Below are 7,733 nucleotides of genomic sequence, written 5' to 3'. Positions count from 1 at the left end.
TTCAACCTTAAAGAAGAATGAAATCCTGCCAGGCACAAAAACATGAGTGAGCCGAAAGGACGTTGTGCCAAGTGAAATAAGCCAGTCACAGAAGGACAAATACTGTGTGATTCTGCTTATATGTGAAATCTAAAATGGTCAAACCCATAGAAACAGAGAGTGGAATAGTGGTTGCCAGGGTTTGGGGGGAGAGGGAGACAGGGAGCTGCAGTTCGAGGGGTACGCACCTTCAGGTACGAAAAATGAATGAGTTCTAGGGGTCTATTATACAACAGTCGTGTCTGTAGTTAACGATGGAATATTGTAAACTTATTAATTTGTAGAGGGGATAGATCTCACGGTAGGTGTTCTTACCACAAAACAAATCAGAAAGTCAAGTTCAGGAGGATTCCTAGAATATATTCAGTACTTGTCTTATCCTGAATAGCTCTACATAGCTTCCTAGCATACAAGTGAGGCAATGACATAGCAGAATTTCTAAGTTCAGTGTCCTTATCTGTAAAACAAACATACAAATGAACAAGCAGGATACTAGGACAATACTAAAAAAAGAAAAAAGAAACAAAATCATGGCCTTAAATGTTCAGCGCTTTGGTCCTGCCAATCTAGCTATTAAAGTACAAAGCCTTTCACTGTTCCCTCACCTCCTCAGTCTCGTCTCCTTACGGAAGTGACAGGACTCCAGAGGAGAGTGGGAAAGCTGTTAGAATTTACATAGTTGAACTCCTGTTCTTTCATCCCTGTAGGAGGAAATGCAACCCACTCAAGTATTCTTACCTGGACAATCCCACAGACAGAGGAGCCTGGCAGGCTACAGTCCATGGGGTCGCAAAGAGTTGGATACAACTGAGCAACTAACTCTTTCATTACCGCTCTGTTCAATATAGGTTGGAGACCAGTATCAGCACATGAGACTCTTTTATCCTTCTCCTGGCTTGTCCTAAAGAGGAAGAGAAGGGTCGACAAGTTGGAGGGTCTCACGGTAGAAGGAAGCACTGACCTCTCTTATTTACATCACTGGAAAACAATAATGGATGAAGACGGAGCAGAAAATTTGTGTCTCCATTTTGATAGTTACTCTATTTTTATTTCCTCTAAAACTTTCTACTGTGTATAGATCTGATTTTTTTTAAAGGAAGGATTCACTCCACTAAACAGATTCCGCAGGTGCAGGCATTGCTGTTAAATCTTAATTTTCTGAAAAGATCTTAAGGAGTTATAATTTAATTTAGGCATGCTTTTCTGATGAAACTGCTTAACCTAGCCTAAATGTCCAATCTCAGAACCATGAGCAAATAAATAGCTATAGTTTTAAGTCACTTGGATTTGTAGTAGTTTCTTATCCAGCAATAGCTAACTGATACACTGTATTTTCAGTAAATTCCATAATCAATGAAAAGAAGAAAAAGACAGTACATGGAAACGTAGTCATTTAATAAATGTTTGTTGAATAAATAATTGCCTGAGTGAACAAATGAGTGAATAAATGCAAGAAACAGAGTCATATTTTTTTCTTAGTCAATTTCAGGTTTAACAAAGCTCATTTTGGTACCTGGAATGTTGATTTTCTTCTCCACTGCTGTGTCACCCAATACATATCTCTCTAATAACAGCAGTTACACTGAGTTGTAGACATTCATGTGTGCGTTTCATTAGATTATGTGCAATTTGAGACCCTGGACAGTTTACTCATTAACTCCGTATCCTTAATTCACATATGCTCAATGCACCCAAAATGTTGATTCTTTAGGATTTTAAAATTGTATATGAAGTTCTGACTTCTGAAAACTTCATGACAGCCCTATCAGTATCAGTGGTTCTAAACCATGGCTGAAAATTAAAATAATTTGAAAGGTTTAAAAAAAACTTTAGTGTCCAGCTTTAGGCCAACTCAGCCTCTCTAGGAGGTAGGACCAGGCAATGCTGATGTGCAGCCCATGTGAGAACCTGAGTTCAAATGTCCTCAAATCTTATCAGTATTAGCACTGGGAAATGACCCTCTCCAGCAATGAGAATCTATTAAGAAACAATTTGAAATCACTAAGTATTCTAATTTTCAGAGTTAAAATATGAGTAATAACTGAAGTGCTAAATATTATGTTATGATGTGAAGGCATGAATTTGTGTAAAGGATACAGGGCAACTCATAAAATCTTATTATTGGTTATTTGGCATGGAATTGTCCATCTTTTAATTTTTCCTTCATTTTTTAAGATTAAAACTATAAAATACTTATTGCAATTTAAAATTTTTCAGACAAACACCAATTTAAGTTTTCCATTTTATTTTCAGTCAAGTGTTTTAAGATATTTTAATGTTTACTCTTTAGTGTTGATTTTGAACATTTAAAATTGGCTCATTTTGAAAAGTTTTCGTTCAACAATAGCTCATTTAGAACAGATCCCTCAAGATTGCCTCTCACATGAATATTTATACCCTAAGATCTCAATTTGACAACATTAAGCTTTGTATTCTTATTTCTTAAACAACCAAAACATACTTATAGATTGATTTTAATGCCCTTTCTTTTCTCCATTTGAATACACTATGATTAAAAGTTCACAGCCTTGGTTACATTACATAATTTGAGAAATAATCAACAATGTCCCTGGTGATTAAATATTCAAGTTTGCAATTATTTTGTAACTTTTGTTCTGCTCTTCGCTCACTCTAAAAATTATCATAAAATTTTGAAAGATGTCCTCAGTGTAGAATATGTCCATAAAATATTAAATATTCAATTTTCCTCTATCATGGCTTGAAAAATTCATAATTACATGATGATCCACATAATAACTCATTCTGAAAAGTCATATATGGCACTCCCTCTGTGACTGAGTTAATAATTTACTGCTGTGTGGGATTTTCACTCTGCACTGTTAGTCTTGGGAACATTTATTAAGCAAATGTTCATTTGCAAAGATCAGGATGTGAATGAAGAGGGTAAGAATTTAATGAGGAGTGACAGACAGGTGAACTGATTCCATATAGAACTTTAGTACAAGGGAAAGCAAAGAGCTTTATCTTTCATTGCCTCGATAGACACCTGAAATGAAATATAGGAGACAGAGGGCAGGAGAAAAAAAATGATGCTCTCCTGCAGGGGCCAACAGGGGGATAAATCAAGGGGAGCGAGGAATACAATTCAGGCCATTTGCAAAGATGCCATGGGATGTGATGTTCTGAGCTTCTATAGAAGAGGGGATGCTGACTTTTTATTTTAAAAGCACCAAATGCTGCCAAAGAGAATATTTTACATCTTCTCTCTCTCTCTCTTTTTTTTTTTTTTTTGGTATTCCAAATTTTTATTGACAATAACTTGAGTGACCAAAGTATGCAACTGAATGATAAGTAGACAGAAAGAAGCTTCCCCCAGACTGGTTATTTTAGGGCTTAGGATTGCTTGCAGACACTTTTTGGGGAAACCATGTTACTTAAATAAAGGTCTAAAATTTTTATATGACACCTAGGAATACACCTTAGAAATGAATAATCCATATTTTTTATGTGGGCCAGTTCTGTAGAGATATAAGCAATGTGAATAATTTGATTCATTAAATAATTGTATCTCTTGGAACTGTGACTTCACGTTTCCATGTTGTCTCGGGCAGATTTTGGGTTATTCACAACAGTGATGCGTTACCAGGAAGAGTCACCAGATGGAACCAAGAAGAAAAATGGCCTGGCTACCTGATTATTACTTTAATTTCTGATGATACACACCATGGTTTGAGAGAAAGGGTGAAGAATGCATACAGAGATAAATTTTCTGCCATCTTAAATTCTATTTTGGGCTTCCCTTGTGGTTCAGTTGGTAAAGAATCCACCTGCAATGCAGGAGACCTGGGTTTGGTCCCTGGGTTGGGAAGATCCCCTGGAGGAGGGAAAGGCTACCCACTCTAGTATTCTGGCCTAGAGAATTCCATGGACTGTATAGGTCTGTTTGGGATATGGTGAGGGCTAAGTAAATACATAAATGGAAAAGTTAAAATGAACTGACAACAAAAAATAAGAGCACACATGGATTTGAAATTTGTTGAAGATTTATCTGAAGTCACCATTTCTCGTATCGTCATGCTTTGGTTTTTTCATCTATAATGATAAGTTATGAAAACTAGAGGCAACCACCGAGGAGGATGTAAAGAGAGAATCAAGTTTTGTAGATTGGAGGAGATAGATTTAATTTGGTTTGTCTCCCCTTCAAAGTAGAGGTTACATTTGCCATCTTTGACAGTGTTGAACTTTGCCTCAGTCCTGTGTTCCTGAAAAATAATGGAGGTGAAGGTATATACCAGTATATAAAGACCCTGGTTCAAATCCTGGTTTGCCTTTGGTTGCCTATGTGGCCTTAGACATTTCATAACAACTCTGATGGTTTCCTCACATGGGAAAATGTGTATCGTAGATTAGGGAATCTTTTCAGAGCTCCTACAACTTTAAAATTCCATGGATAGAGAATGATGCTAGTGTTTCCTTATAGATTGATAGAGACAATTCTAAAATGCTTTTTTTCCCACCTCATTTATTTTGGGGGGAACATGTATTGATAGCCCTTTAGGTTTAATGTTTTGCCTTAAATTTTTTATCCAGATGAAAAGGCTATGGATTCTTGAATTTCAGCATTTATTCTGAGAGCAAGCCAGATATAGTTGTGCTGAAAAGTATTCTTTGAACTTCAGTTTTATTACCTGGAGATGTTTGGCACTTTGACCAATAATAAATACCAGAGAATTCCTTCATGTGCAATTCCCAAGGGCTGTATTAAAAAAACAAAACAAAACTGTTTTCTATTGAAGAATAGCCGATTAACAATGTGTGATAATCTCTGGTGGACAACAAAGGGACTTGGCTGTATAGATACATGTATCCATTTTCCCCTAAACTCTCCTCCCATCTAGGCTGCCACATAGCATCGAGCAGAGTTCCCTGTGTTATACAATAAGACCTTGCTGATTATCTATTTGAAATATAGCCATGTTAGGGAGTTTGGGATTGTAGGGCTTTAGATTTAGATAAGGGCCTGGGTGAAATGCCAAGATGTCTTGCTTTCAAATTTCCAGCCACTTGGAAGAAATGTGTCTTCAATGTTCTCTTCATGGAGATGCAAGTAGAAGCTGTTCTTAACTTGTGTTCAGTGAGGAATCACTAGAATTTTTTTTAAGATATAAAGAAATGCTTGGGTTCTGGTTTTAACATAGGCCCAGCTGTTAACACCAGGTTCCTCCCATTTTATAAATAGAGAATAAGAATTTTTGCAGTAGCATATTTTACAGGTATTTTGAATGAGACAGAGAGTCTGGGTTCCGTTTTGCATGCCCTAGTAGAATGACATATATGACTGCTACAGTCTATGTATACTTACGTAAGAGAAAAGTATTTAATAATATTTATTTAAGAATCAAAATGCATCTAGTCTTTTCTCTCTAATCTCCTGGATTTATCCTCATTTTTGTTCTCAGCCCTCACTTTCAAAACGTAAATTTTAGCTTGTCCTTGCTGAAGCTCACGCTGCATTTCTTGGTCAATTTACTCTTGTTTGCTACAACAAAGTCACCATCCCAAGAAAAGCTTAATTTTCATGTCAGATAGGGACCAGAAAAGGATTTATAACCAAGTTATTTAAATCCTAATAAGTCAATTTCCTCATCAAAAATATTAGCTACCAAGGTCTGAATGAGGTCACTTTCAAATGCCAGGCAAAAATACAGTACTCAATGATCTATCGAAAGTAATTCCTCTAACTATAAATTTTAAGATCAACTAATGCAGAATTTTAATCAGAGCACTGAAGAACCTCAAGCTGATTGTATCTCCACTTAACAATAATGATTAAAACATTAACAACAAAAACAGTGAGTGTTGGAGAAAATTCTTTCTAGACATTAAATGCAATGGGTTCCTGATTAATATGTATTCTTGTATGGTAACACCCAAAGCATGCATATGTGAATACAGATACCCCTACATTTATATCATTAAAAGCTGCCAACAAAGTATAAGATTTTTGTAACTGCAATGAAAATATTTTGTAGGATATGTAAACTGGAGGCTCCACTGAGTTGCTCTAAAATTATTTGGTTAAAGGGTAAATACACCTTGTACATCATAATGAAAGTCTTATAGGTAGGGGTAGAGATTAACACTTCGGGCTGTCTACAGAATATTAATAAAACTCAATATATTTTCTAAAAGGTATAATTTATATTTTGTGGAAATTAGACCCTTTTCTAATAAAATTCTTCTGTCCTTCATTCTGTTCATATAATTCTGCTATAAATCATCCTGTAGGAATATTTTCCCCCTAAATATTCATCTCAGGGAGAACCTATTTAAATAAGCCCTCTTAGCAAGATCTTTCAGAATTAAAATTACACCATGAGCGATACTTCATCCAATATGTTTCCTCCTATAAAATTTTCTTATGCCTCAAATAATATTTTTGTTGAATTACATTATGTTCACATGGTCGATCTGAGGTGACTTTGATAGGAAAGAAACACTGTGGTAAAAAAACAACAAATTATTTCCGCCTTTTTAATTGCACCTTCTCTGGAGTCCGTGCCGTGGCAGCTCCTTTCTGCTCCCCCATCTACATATATAGTGAGAAAAACCTAAGGGCACTATTCTCAGCTTCACCACAAAGAAAGAGTAAGAAGGAAGAAAAATGGCTGCTGGATATACTAGGTTTCCTTCGTCTCTGGTAAACTAGAACATTACGCACTTTCATAGTCATCCAAAGCTAATTTTACCCCTACTGTCTGCTAGTCATTAGACTAAAATATTTTATTTAGTTCTGATAGGAATACAGTAAGTAACTGGATTTCTTAGGATGTGAGGTAAAATATGGAGAGGAGATAGACGTGTCAGGCACACCCACATACACACACACACAGAGGCACATGCACACACACAATACATTAATGTCAGAACCTACGTAAGGTCTCATACTGGGGGTTGCCCCTTGAAAATATTACAGGAAGTTTCTGTGAATCAGACAGACTGACTCCTCTGGGCTTTGAGGAGCTTTTGATGGGGGTAATTAGCAAATCTCCTGCTTTTGTACATCATTAAGTGCTTGACAAATGAATATTCACGTTTTATTTCATCTAATTTCCATAAGGAAACTGAGGTTTAGGCAGGTGAGGTGACTCCGTAAGATTACACAAGTCTTGGAGATGTTTTCTTTTTCATTTGTTTGCTTATTTATTTAACTATCGTTGATTTACCAAAAAATACCCAATGCTTCATGAATTTGCATGTCTTCCTTGAGCAGGGGCCATGATAATTTCTGTATTGTTTCAATTTTAGTATACAGGCTGCTGAAGCAAGCACCTTAGTATTGTTTTCTGATGCAGAGGCCAGGACTCCACCAGTGTGTTGCTATCAACTCACCTGTTCATCCTCCTGGGCCTTCTGGGAGCCCTCAGCATCAAGCGAGAGTTGAATCAGGGGCTCAGATTAAACGTGTACCTTTGTTGTGAGATCTACGTGAGAAGCAGTGGTGCACACAGGCTCCACAGTCCTTGCAAACACTGGAGATTTGATAAACCCTCTGTGTGTGACATGGAGCATCACAGCCTGTAGAATAATTGTGTCTGGGAGCAGAAGTCACTACCCTTATCCTCTGTGACTTCCAAAACCATCTGGTTTCCTGCTGCTGTTAAGTCACTTCAGTTGTGTCCGACTCTGTGCGACCCCATAGACGGCAGCCCACCAGGCTCCCCCGTCCCTGG

General features: G+C 36.9%; 1 non-coding gene across 1 annotated transcript; it reads right to left on the bottom strand.

Moving 5' to 3' along the window:
• Positions 1-7,228: 7,228 nt before the first annotated feature.
• On the bottom strand, positions 7,229-7,332 carry LOC138447013 (U6 spliceosomal RNA). The gene has a single exon (XR_011259650.1). It is a non-coding gene; the product is annotated as a U6 spliceosomal RNA (small nuclear RNA).
• Between the last annotated feature and the right edge of the window lie 401 nt (positions 7,333-7,733).

The sequence above is a fragment of the Ovis canadensis genome, chromosome 10, assembly GCF_042477335.2.
Source record: "Ovis canadensis isolate MfBH-ARS-UI-01 breed Bighorn chromosome 10, ARS-UI_OviCan_v2, whole genome shotgun sequence".
NCBI lineage: Eukaryota > Metazoa > Chordata > Mammalia > Artiodactyla > Bovidae > Ovis > Ovis canadensis.
The sequence above is the reverse complement of the archived record's forward strand: the minus strand, read 5'-3'. Positions and strand labels throughout refer to the sequence as shown.